The sequence below is a fragment of the Schistocerca piceifrons genome, chromosome 1, assembly GCF_021461385.2.
Source record: "Schistocerca piceifrons isolate TAMUIC-IGC-003096 chromosome 1, iqSchPice1.1, whole genome shotgun sequence".
In the NCBI taxonomy this organism is placed as follows: domain Eukaryota; kingdom Metazoa; phylum Arthropoda; class Insecta; order Orthoptera; family Acrididae; genus Schistocerca; species Schistocerca piceifrons.
In genome coordinates this window covers 214,150,638-214,163,478 of record NC_060138.1, presented here as the reverse complement: position 1 = coordinate 214,163,478, position 12,841 = coordinate 214,150,638, and positions in this window count along the sequence as shown.

The following is a 12,841-nucleotide window of genomic DNA, read 5'->3' as shown; positions in this document are numbered from 1 at the left end:
GAATACAGCTCAGGTCACACCTCTGTACAAGAAGGGAGCATTAGGCGTACAAAATTACCATCCAAAATCTTTGACATCCAAAACATCGGTTCTGCGATACTCGAGCTTTTCGCACATGACCTACTGAAAGCTCTGGATCAAGGCAAAGAGGTAGATACAGTACTGCTTGGCTTCCAGAAAGCATTTAGGGATTAAATTGGGATGTTTAAACGCATGCACAGACAGACATATGGTATCAGGCAGGCCTACATTTGACCCACAGGAAAGTGCAACGAAAGTGTAAGAAACCGGCGTTGGCAGAAGATTGAAGACAGAGACCGACTATCCTGTGAAAGCCTACTTTAAAAGTTTCAGTAGTGACTAAGGAATATATTACGACCCTCTACATATGGTACTCCATAATGGCTTCTTCTCCATACATGCATGGAATGTGATGAAACTCTAAAACATTGGTCTATAGGCGGTACCCTTTGCCATCGCCTTCACAGTGGTTTGCAGAATACTGATGTACGAGGCGTGTTTTTTAAGTAAGGTCCGTTTTGTTGTAGACACTAGTAGTTCGCGCACATACCGCAAAGAGGTCGTGCGTCGTGTACTGGCATGCCTCGGGAACAACTGTGCTCAGTTTCAGCTCTGTAGTTAACCTGTACAGCTCTGTTCTGTGCTTTCAAAATGTTTAAGACTATTAACCCGCCCGCCACGTGTAAGGTTCGCTCAGTGATACGGTTTTTGTCAGCAAGGAACCTGTCTGCTGCAGAAATTCGTCGACAGATTTGTGAAGTGTACGGTGATACTGTTATGAGTGAAATCAAAGCGTGTAAATGGTTACGAGAATTCAAAGATGGCCGTGACAACGTCCATGATGAGGACCTCTCCAGTCGCCCTTCTTTGACTACAGACGATTTGGTGGCTTCAGTTGAAGCGAGGATTCGTGAGAACAGGCGCTTCACAACAACAGGTCTCTCAAACGAATTTCCTGACGTGTCGAGATCAGTGCTTTACAACATTGTTTCTGAACACCTAAAGTTTAGCAAACTGTGCTTCTGTTGGGTCCCGAAACTCCTAACAGAGGACCACAAAAACCAAAGATTTGAGTGTGCGATGAAGTTCTTGATTCGTTATCACGAAGAAAGTGACGGCTTCTTGAGTCAGTTCGTAACTGGAGACGAAACATGGGTTTCGCATATCACGCCCGAATCGACACAACAGAGCTAGGAATGGAGACACACACACACACACTCACCTGTAAAGGTGAAGGCCAAACAGACTCTGTCCCAGCGCAAAATCGTGACGTCGGTGTTTTGGGATAGGCATGGTATTTTGTTGGTTGACTTCATGCATCGAGGAACCACTATCAATGCAGAAGCATACTGCCAAACCCTGAGAAAGATGCTGCATGCTGACAGAGGGAGTTGTCCTTCTCCTGAAGAATGCAAGACCTCACCCGCGATTTATTGGACAGTTTTAGCTGGGAGTTTTAGACAACCCACCCTACAGTCCTGATCTTGCGCCGAGCGATTACCATCTGTTCCTCCACCTCAAACAACACATTAGTGGCAACCGTTACAATGATGACGACGTCGTGAAAACGGCAGTGAACTCTTGGTTATCGGAGCAGGCAGCAAATTTTTATGAAGAGGGTATTTTAAAGTTGGTTGAAAGGTATGATACGTGTCTGAACAAACTTGGAAACTATGCGAAAAATAGAGTGAAGTATGTACTTTCTGAAAATAAGTTTACTTTTTGAAATAACCTTTCATTGTGTACTTATGTTCAAACGGACCTTACTTAAAAACACGCCTCATAGATTCAGGACTACTCGGAGCAACCACTCTCTGCAGTACATACAGCAGATGGACGAAATGGAAGTGAATTAGCCAGATCCTTGCAGACAGCCAAACATAGCTTGAGTCACGCCGTCTGCAGTGCTGCCCACAGCTGTTGATAGGTATGTACAAGGGTTGGACAAAAACATCGAAACGCCGTAATAAATGAGTGCTTTGACATAAATGCAGATGCTAGCCGATGACTATGAACAGAACCCATGTAATGACCTCAATATGTTGCAAATGTCAGACATAGTCAGAAGAATGTCACAGGTAGTTGTAAGGGCATTATGTCAGAGGTAAGTGATCCAGCATAGGAAAATTGTTGATGTTCATATAGTGTATGCTTCCAAAACAAAGTGTACAGAGATGCTTGGTGTATCAAGGGGCACTGTATCGAAGATTTATACCGCATACAGGGAAAGTCGAAAATAAGTCACAACGTCGACGAAAATGTGTGTTGAGTGGTCGAGACATACGGTCACTGAAGACGAGCGTGGCAAAAAAGAAGAGAACGACAGCTGCAAAAGACACTGCACAATTGAATGTCGCACTCGCGAAACCTGTCAACACTAAAACAACATGAGGCGAGCTCCACAAGCAGGGAATTACGGTGCGAACTGAGATTGCAACACCACTCGTCTGTGATGCAAGTGACCATAACAGGAGACTGTGATGCCAAAGCCATAAATCCTGGACTGTGGAGCAATGGAAGAAAGTCATTTGATCGGGTGAGCCTTGTTTCACACTGTTTCTAACTTCTGGCCGAGTTTATGTGCCAAGAGTGAAACACGGCAGGAGCTCGGTGATAATTTGGGCAGCCTATCGTGGAATTCCTTGGGTCCTATGGTTACTCTACGAGGTTGCATTACCATCACGTACCTGTAAATGACTGGGATTTCGGTGGGAAGCATGCACACACTCACGCAGACATACACACACACACACACACACACACTCACACACACACACACACCATTTCAAATCATGGATCTGAACCATGTGACAATTTTGACTGGTCAGGTCCATTCCATGGTACAACATTTATTTCTCAGTGGCAGCGCTGTGTTCCAAAATTACATGGTCCCTGCCAGCTGGAGTGGCCGTGTAGTTCTAGGCGTTACAGTCTGGAGCCGAGCGACCGCTACGGCGCAGGTTGGAATCCTGCCTCGGGCATGGATGTGTGTGATGTCCTTAGGTTAGTTAGGTTTAATTAGTTCTACGTTCTAGGCGACTGATGATCTCAGAAGTTAAGTCGCATAGTGCTCAGAGCCATTTGAACATGGTCCCTGTTCATGCAGCTTGCATCGTCCACGACTGATATTGTGAGCACAAGGATGGTTTGTCACATCTCCTCTGGCCGCCACTGTCACCAGACATCAGTATTGTTGAGACTCTGTGGTCTACTTTGAAGGTAAGGGTGCTTGATCGCTATGAACCTCCATGATCATTACCTGAATTTGCCACTATTTTACAGGAAGAATGGTGTAATATTCCTTTGAAAACCATACAGGACCTGTAGTTAGTTATTCCCTCTGAGATGAATGGAAGCTGTTTTGACTACCAACAGCTTTCTTACACTCTATTATGCGTGGCAAAGTTTAGTATTTCCATGTTGTGTTTCCATATTTTTCTCCAACACCTGTACATGGCTGGGCTTTCGTTGGAGAGCGTGCATGCATTGACGCACACACGCACACGCACGCACGCATGCACCCCCCCCCCCCCCCCCCCCACACACACACAGGCGCGCGTACACACCGTTTCAAATCATGGATTTGAAACCAAATAGCCTCTAGGGCTTTCATGTGGCTCAATGGTGCAATATAATATGATTACATTCTGTAGACCATAACACTTCGCTCATTGCCATTGTGTTCTGCAAGTAATGGTTCTCATATGTTAAGCCGCGCAGGGTAGTCGCCCGGTCTAGGGCGTCCTGTCACGGTTCACGCGGCTGCCCCCGTCGGAGGTTCGAGTCCTACCTCGGTCATGGATGTGTGTGTTGTCCTTAGCGAACGTTAGTTTAATTTAGATTAAGTAGTACCTCAGCAGTTTGGTTCCATAAGATCTTACCACAAATTTCCAAATTTTCGGATGTGTTTTTTCTCTTCGTGTTTCTTACTTAAAATACTCAAGTCCGTACGTTCTATGAAGCAGAAAAATGCTACACTTCAGAAAAAGTTTTGTCCAGCATGTTGAACGTTGTGCTTCAGCGTATAAACTGAAGTAATTTATCAGAAACAAGCTACATCAGTTGCAGATGGTTTCCAATCAGCAATAATGGGCATTCAGTATCTATACTATGAAGGAGATTTGGGTCTCTTTTTTGATGTTCTATTATTGGCAAGAATTCAGAAATCGTTAATTTGGAACATCATGTTGTAAGAATAGAAAATATCGAAGATCTTAAATTTTTGAAAAAAATTCTCCAGGACTTGGACGTAGAACACATCAGATGCAAATCTCCAAATGAGAGGACTATCTCTCATTTTAACTTGGGATAAAAGAGCCAGTCTCACATTCTATCGCCCCTTGTAAAATTTGAATTTCACTCATTTGTATGCAGAAGCTCTGAAATTTCCCACCAAACGAAAGGGTCCTGTAACATATGAAAATTGAGTTGTTCAAGCTTCCCACCCCTTCATATTTTAAATTTCCTGCCACTGGGATGGAGGAGAGTGCGTGGAAGGCATTGATCTCTTTTAACTTGTGATATCATTAAGTACTGTTAGCTAATAGTGTAGCCATAATCAGCGCTCAATATATGCTGATGAATTTAGTTTGTACTAAACTGATGAAAATAGTTTTGTACCACCCTCAGGACATGTATAATTTGTGTGTGTTTTCTCTTTTCTTTATTGGAAACCTCTTTCTCCATACTATTTTGACCAGAGACAGTCATCTGTGCAATGGAGCTAAAAGTAAACCAGTAAACTCGGTGTAGTTGAGTAAAATGCGCTGTGTCTCCAGTAGCGAATGGGACAATACAGCGTGAGTACACTACACAGCCTGATAACCCGCCTCAAAAGGCCACTTCTATCTTACAACATGTCCACTCTGTGCTGGAGTGACCGCTGATTTGAAATTTCCTGGCAGATTAAAACTGTGTGCTGGAAGCGTACTCGAATCTGGAAACTTTGCATTTTACGTGCAAGTGCTCTACCAACTTTCTTTATTTTTTTTCTTTCGTTCTGTTTCTTCGTCGTTTTTCTTCTGCTGTTCTGTGATGATTTCAAATAACACTTCTCAAATGTAAAGTGAGAACTTTACACAGCTTTTTTTCTATTACAGAGGATGGCCAGTCCCACGATTGAACGAACATTCTGAGCTATAGCGCCGAGCAAGAGTCACTATGCATCCTCACAGCTTTACTTCTGCCAGTACCTCATATCCTATCTTCCAAACTTTACAGAAGTTTTCCTGCGTACTTTGTGCACTAGCACTCCAAGAAGAAAGGTGTTGAGGTGCGAGCATACTTCCTCATCGGGATGGACAAGGATGAGGGCATCCGAAATACACATAAAACTGGAGGCTACGTAGATAAAAGTGGCGCATATTCTGCAATCAGAAATACAGTAGGGTGAGTCCAGGAGTTGGTGAGCGTGCCACCACGGTAGTCGATCAGTGGTGGCACAAAGTTCGAAAAATCATTGGAGAGATGAGGGAAGGAAGAGATGCTTGCTGAGCCAGAAGCCGAGACCAGAGAGGGTGAACGTCTCTCCACCGATGCTCTAGGCGCGTCCTTTGGCAATCACACGATTCCTTCCCGTGCTGGATAGGTTGACAAGGTATGGGGAAATTGTTGTCTGTCAACATCCTTAACTAGAATAAACTGCCTTTTTTTGGGGTTATGGCTGGATCCGGCACATAGGCTAAGAGACATAATACCAGCTGTGAATTTAAGTGTGAAGAAATATTTTCAACGTTAGTAAAATAGATCTTGTACCCCCTATATTGGTGGTCGCGTACACAAAGGATATTGCAGAGACATGTGTTAGCCTTGGGGTTGATTCCAGAAAGAATTTTCGCTTAGCAGTGGAGTGTGCACTGATTTGAAAGTGAGCCAGAATGGGACCCGAACCTGAGAGCTTTGCCTTTCATAGGCAAATGCCCCAACGACTGAACTATCCAAACACAACTCACGTCTTGTTCTCATACCTCTACTTTTGCCATTATCTCATCACCTGCCTTCACAGTTCTCCTGAATGCCTTGTGGTATGTTTGGAAGGTAGGAGATAAGGTATTGGCAGATGTAAGGCTAAGAGGGCAGACTGTGAGTCGCGCCTGCATAGCTCAATCAGTAGAGCACTTGCCCACTAAAGGCAAACGTTCCAAGTTAGAGTCCCAGTACAGCACAAAGCTTTCATCTACGAGAAAGTTTCAACTGGAGGGGTGTGTCGAAGCAGACAGTACGTGACTACACCGATGAAAAAAGAAATTGCAACACCAAGAAGGAGCTGTGCGACATAAACGATAGTTGGCAGGCGTGATTCTACATCTGAAAGATGATGCCTATTAAAATTTTGCGCCAGTCACATAAGAGTGACGCTAGTAGCGCCACTAAGAGGATGCAAATCCAGTTTCTTTAAATACATGCTGTAACGGTCGTGAACGTTAGTTACCTTTGAGACTGCGGTGGCTGAGCGGTTCTAGGCGCTTCAGTCTGGAACCGCGCGACTGCTACGATCGCAGGTTCGAATCCTGACTCGGGCATAGATGTGTGTGATGTCCTTTGGTTAGTTGGGTTTAATTAGTTCTAAGTTCTAGGGGACTGATGACCTCAGATGTTAAGTCCCATAGTGCTCAGAGCTATTTGAACCATTTTTGAGATTGAACGTGTTGAGCTGAGATTAGTCAAGAATGCCTTTAAAGTATCAAAGACGCCATTATCAAAACCTCATTTAGTTTGAGCGAGGTCGTGTTATAGGGCTACAAGAAGCTGGATGTTCCTTATGTGATAGTGTTGAAAGACATGGTAGGAACGTAGCCAATGTGCATGACTGATGGCAGCGGTTGGTCACGAGAATATACAGTTGCAAGAAGACTGGGCTCCAGATTTTCATGTGACACTACCGAGAAGGAAGACCATCTGTTCAGTGTGTGGCTCTGACACATCGTAGTGCATCTGTAGCAGCAATTTGAAAAGCAGTTGGCACCACAGGGACACAATGAACTGTTACAAATCGGTTACTTCAAGGACAGCTCTGATCCAGAAACCCTGTAGCATGCATTTCACTTCAGTGGCGTCAAGTGAGAGCTCATGTGAGGGCAGAGTGGAGGTCCGTTGCGTTTTCTGATGAAAGCTGATTGAGTTCCAGTGATGGCTGTGTGTTGGTTACAAGGAGACCAGTTGAGGGCTTACAACCAACTTGCTTGTGTGCTAGACACACTGGACCTACACCTGGAGTTATGATCTGGGATGTGATTTTGTTTGACAGAAGGAGCATTCTTGTGGTTACCCCATGCACACTGAATTCAAATTTATACCTCAATCTGCTAATTGGACCTGCTGTGCTACCGTTCATGAACAACATTCCAGGGGGTGTTTTACAACAGAATAACGCTTACCCACATATCGCTGTTGTAACCCAACATGCTCTACGGAGTGTCAACATGTTGTTTTGACCTGCTTGATCACCAGCTCTGCGTCTAATGGAGCACATATGGGAAATCAGACGCTATGGTCGCAGGTTCGAATCCTGCCTCGGGCATGGATGTGTGTGATGTCCTTAGGTTAGTTACGTTTAAGCAGTTCTATGTTCTAGGGGACTGGTGACCTTAGCAGTTAAGTCCCATAGTGCTCAGAGCCATTTGAACCATTTTTTGGGACATCAGATGACAACTCCAGTGTCATCTACAGCCAGCATTAACTGCCCCTGTATTGACCAACCAACAGGTATGGAATTACATCCCACAAACTGACATCCTGGCGCCTGTACAACATAATGAATTCACGTTTTCATGCCTTCATTCAACATACTGGTGGTAACACCGGTTATTACCGAACCAGCATTTCCCATTTGAAATGGATTATCTTGCACTTCTATTAACCTGTGACCTTGCAATGTTAATCACTTAAATTTTTGGCCTGGACAAATGTATTTCCGAAATTTCATTACTCTACATTAGTTATTTTTTGGTGTTGTGATTTTTCCCCCTCAATGTGTATCCAAAGGACCAATTTGGATTCTGGGCACAAGTTGGTTAGCAGTCCCAATTCAGGAATATTCCATTCTTATCAGTTGTAAGATAAGGGGATCTCAAGTTACACACTTGCTGTCAGGTCACACACTTGGGCTCCTTGGTGCCTCCACTCCCTCTGCGCTGTGGAACCACAAGGAATTGATCAAGGTCACTCACAGGAAGCCCCAGATCCTCCCCTCCTCCCCATCTACACTTATTCTCCTCTCCCATTTCCTCTAGACCAATGAGAATCAAACACTCCTTCCACACCTTCTTCTTTTGTAACTGGGACACTTGAGTAGACAGACTTCACCCAGGAGCTGAGCAGTGTAGGGGAAGGTTATGGGCTATGTCTATTTGTTAGCAGTAGGGCAAAGGTGGTACTGGCGCTTTTTGTTCGTGGAGGTTGCATACATTCAGAAGCAAGCATACATTCAGGAGCACACATACATTCAGGGGCAAACCAATTGTTCTGTTAATTGATTTGTGACCCCGAGGATTGATTTATAACCCCCTGGGGATAATCCACCCTCTGAGAAACCCCCACCACTCCTCCTCCCCCTCCACCTACTCTATCTTTGTGGGAAATCCCAACCCCTCCCCCTCCTCCTCACTGATACAAGCACTCTTTTGATATCAAATTAACTGACAAATTAATTAGATTGAGCAGTTAACTCCCTCTTTGAAATTCCCCAAGCTCTTCTCTCCCTCATCCCCCCTTTTCCCTATCTGGAAATTGGCAGGAATAAGACTGTCTGTGCTGGAGAGGAATGATCCCACAATACAAAATTCAAATCATTGACAATAATAATGATACATGAATGCATATTCTTTATTTAATCAGTTTGCAGGAGACATGGCTCCCCCATGTCATAGAGCTCATGTCTGCCCCCCACTTCCCTTGACTTAACTGCTGTAAGCGCCAAGGAATGGAATGAAGTGCAGTATATTAGCTGCTTGTTGGGATCGCCCACGCATATGTCTGTCGTCTGGTCACTGGGTGTGCTCATATGCAAGCTGCAATGATCGTGTCCCTATTGAGGCTCTAGTTCTATGTGCCGCCAGCAAGTGGCAATGGCAGTCCAGTTGGATCCCACCGCTAAATTGGTCTGTATTGAGCTGTCAGACAGGAAGGACTCTTATGGAGTGCTCATGTGACGATGAGGGAAGTTAGAGATGTGGTACAGTATGCTTTTTGTTGGATATTTTAGCTCTGTCTAGAACCGTGTTACCTCCTGGGAAGGTATTGTCATATGTGTTCATTTGAGGAGATAGTATCGGTCAGAGAGAAGTTTAATAAGTGAATTACCTGTTAGCATACAGCGGAGGACTGCGTCCATAGCCTCCTACATGACCAATGATAGGAGACAAGAATGGATGAACATGGGGTGAATACTTTTCAGCAAATAATGGCGATGCAGTGGGATGGGCTGAAGATGCATTTCACAACTTATAGAGACTACTGCCAGTGCTGGAGCTATTTGTGTTTTTTAAAATCGTCTGTCAGTCCACAGTGCAGGAGACAACTTTGTTGTATTCCACTACCCCAGACAGAATGTACCAGAGATGTTCACCTCGATGTTGGGCTTTGACTGAAGTAGTTCACAAAACTGCTACAGAGGACACTTGAGGCGGATTTTTTGTTCTCAATCACTTCCCTCTTGAACCAACAGGAACACAGTATTCATCTGAAAATTGGTGGGAGCTAATAGGAATGTGGAAGTACTACATCTGGTCAAGTGATGGTGATGTTGGAGAATATAAACAGATGCCCTCTCAGTCACAGTCAGTCATTGGAAGAACCATGAACTGTCAAAGGCAGATCCTCATCTGCCTTTGATTGCAAAAGACGCGTAACAGTAAATATTCATTACAGGTTTTTGCTACTATTACCGCATGTAGCGATTCCTCGTCTTCTTTGTCAAGCCTCATTACTTTGTTCAACTCTATGTCTTTGTCTGTGAATGGTTATTGTTTCTTCTTCTTTGTTCAGCGACCGTCAGCAAGTCTCGACGAGCAGAAGCCAGTTTATCAGGACCTGCAGCGAACTCTGGCCTATCAGGACCAGCAGCAGCACTGTGGGATCACGTAGTGCACCTGACCAGCATGTTGGAGCAGGACAATGAGCTGCTATTGTCCATCCTGCTTATTGATTTGTTTAATGAAAACACCAGCAAGTCCCTGACTCTCAGAAGAACTGTCCTGGGGGCCCCACACCAAAACGTGCAGGTCAGTTCTGGTCCCCAACGTATGTACCATCATGGAACATTCCGGAGTTACTGCAAGGACAGAGTGTTGATGTGGTGGTTGAGAAACTAGCAATTCCTCCCATGCTCTGCTGATTTCCATTTCAACTTATAATTTAACAGCTAGCGGTTCAAAGCGTTTAAATATTGGCATAGAAGCATCAGTGGACAGTGACTAGCGTGTTGTGTTAGAGATTGAAAATGCATTGAGAAGTGTTGAAGTGTGGTTTACAGAGCTGGAATGGGAATGAACTATGTCATTCAGAGCCTTACATCAACCAACAGATGACCTCTGAGTACTCTCCATCTCCAGACATTTACTGTGCTGGCCTGAAACTATCTGTAAAATCACTATTCGATGGCATGACACTCATAGTGAGATCTTGAGGTCGATCTATTTATTTGCAACTCTCCACCATTACAAATTTCTTCAGCCTGTAGATGGTGCTATCCCTTGTGTTGGAAAGACAGAACCAAGGGCTGCTATGTGTCCAAACTGTGTATAAAGACATTGTGAACAATCTCCACATGTGTATCATGCATGCAGACAATTTAGAGCGCTGCAGCAAAATGGTGCCAAAAGAAGGTGCTGAAGGAATACCCATCAGTTTGAGATAAATACACGCTGAATTCTGTGCATACAAGAAGCCTTTATTTGCAAAATACTGGACTGTTGTGAAAACTGAACCAGTGAGTTCTTACTGATGTCTATCACTGCTGATGTGGAAATAAAAAACATGCTATCGCAAATCATTGTTGTTTTTCTTATTTAACTATCCCATCATTATATAATGTAAGCTGAAACCATTCTAGCACAGTCAATAAGATGACTGCGCTGTAGTGATTACATATATCATTATTATTATTATTATTATTATTATTACAAGCATTCACTTTTTTATAAAAGCCCTTGCACACCAAAATCGGGTAAATCGTTCGCCAGGTGCAAGTATTTCGATTTGACGCCACTTCGGCGACTTGTGCGTCGATGAGGATGAAATGATTATGATTAGGACAATATAACACGCAGTCCCTGAGAGGAGAAAATCTCCGACCCAGCCAGGAATCGAACCCAGGCCCTTAGGACTGACATTCTGTCGCGCTGACCACTCAGCCACCAGGGGCGGACAATTTGTCTGCCATTACCCATTACAACAAAAATGGGGAGAGCTGTTGCAGAGTGTGTGAGTGTCTGCTGCAGACAGGGATGAATCGACTCTCTAATAATCTCCAAATCAATCAAAATTGAGAGTTTTACAATAGATATTTCAAGACCATGATGCAGTGGTATGGAATACATCACTACTCAACATTCACCCACCTTAAGGCGAGTATTATGGAACATCTGAATAGATTAATAAAAAGTCAAATGTGGATGTGTTTTAATTTTCGCAGCTCATCCAGGTGGACCAGTATCCTCCTACAAATAATTTCACATCATAATCGAATCAAACATAGCGCAATAAAAATGAGACCAAGCGGTTCATGATAATGGACTCGCGCTGGATCCACATAAACAGAAATTTAATGTGGTTGATTTGGTACACATCTCAAAACACAAGACGGCATCAGACATATCATACCAACCAAAATGGCCGAATGAGATATTTACAGTTTCCAAAGCACAGAGAACAAATTCCAGAACTTACATCTTAAAGGATAGATGTGGCACTGAAATTTCAGAACGCTTTTACACTGAGGAAATGCAGAAGAGCTCAGAACCACAAATGTTTCTCATACAGCAAGTCGTAATATGTCGAGGGAATATAGCATTAGTTAAACGGCTCCATTTTCCTGCAACACAAAACAGCTGGATTGACGCGGACGATTTGCTATATAATGAGGTGAACAGAGCACAACCAACACAGTAGCATAGCATGGGCGGCAGGAGGTGCGTTATAGAAGGTGGTGGTATTCTCGACAGACTTCCCGACAAATTGCACATTCCAGGGTATAATTACTGTGGACTTGGTACAAAGCTTCATAAATGTTTGGCTCGTGGTGATAAGGGGATTAACCAGCTTGATGAGACTGTTTGGAATACGACACTGCATATGCAAAACATAAGGCTCTCCCATGACGTCACACTGCAGATCAAATTTTAGCTGCTAAAGCCAGGGCAATACGTGCGAGAAAGGATATTGGTATAGGACAGTGCATTGTAGAATTCGTAGTTAATTAAACCATGAGTTGTAAAATTAATTTGGGCTTGGGCGTGAATTTGAAGCAAGTTATGAACGCTGCACGTCGTGCACCGAAGAAGAAGAAGAAGAAGAAGATAACAATGCAGAAGAAGAAGCCAGGGCATGGATGTCTAAAAAACTGTTTCCTGATATCGATGTATGCAGCTAAAAGTACCATCATGCATAAAGGACCTGTTAAAGCACTCAGGATTCTGCCGATACTCAAGACATCAGGCAGAATTATCCCCTTCCTCATTCTCGCCCTCGCAGGTCTCTCAGCGAGGGTTTCACTGACTGGTGGTGCTGTGTCTATTGCCAGAACAGTCAAGAACGTACAGAACTCCCAGGAGCAGCTAAAGGAAGCAAGAAAGCAGGAAGACATATAAGCGCATGGTGGAAG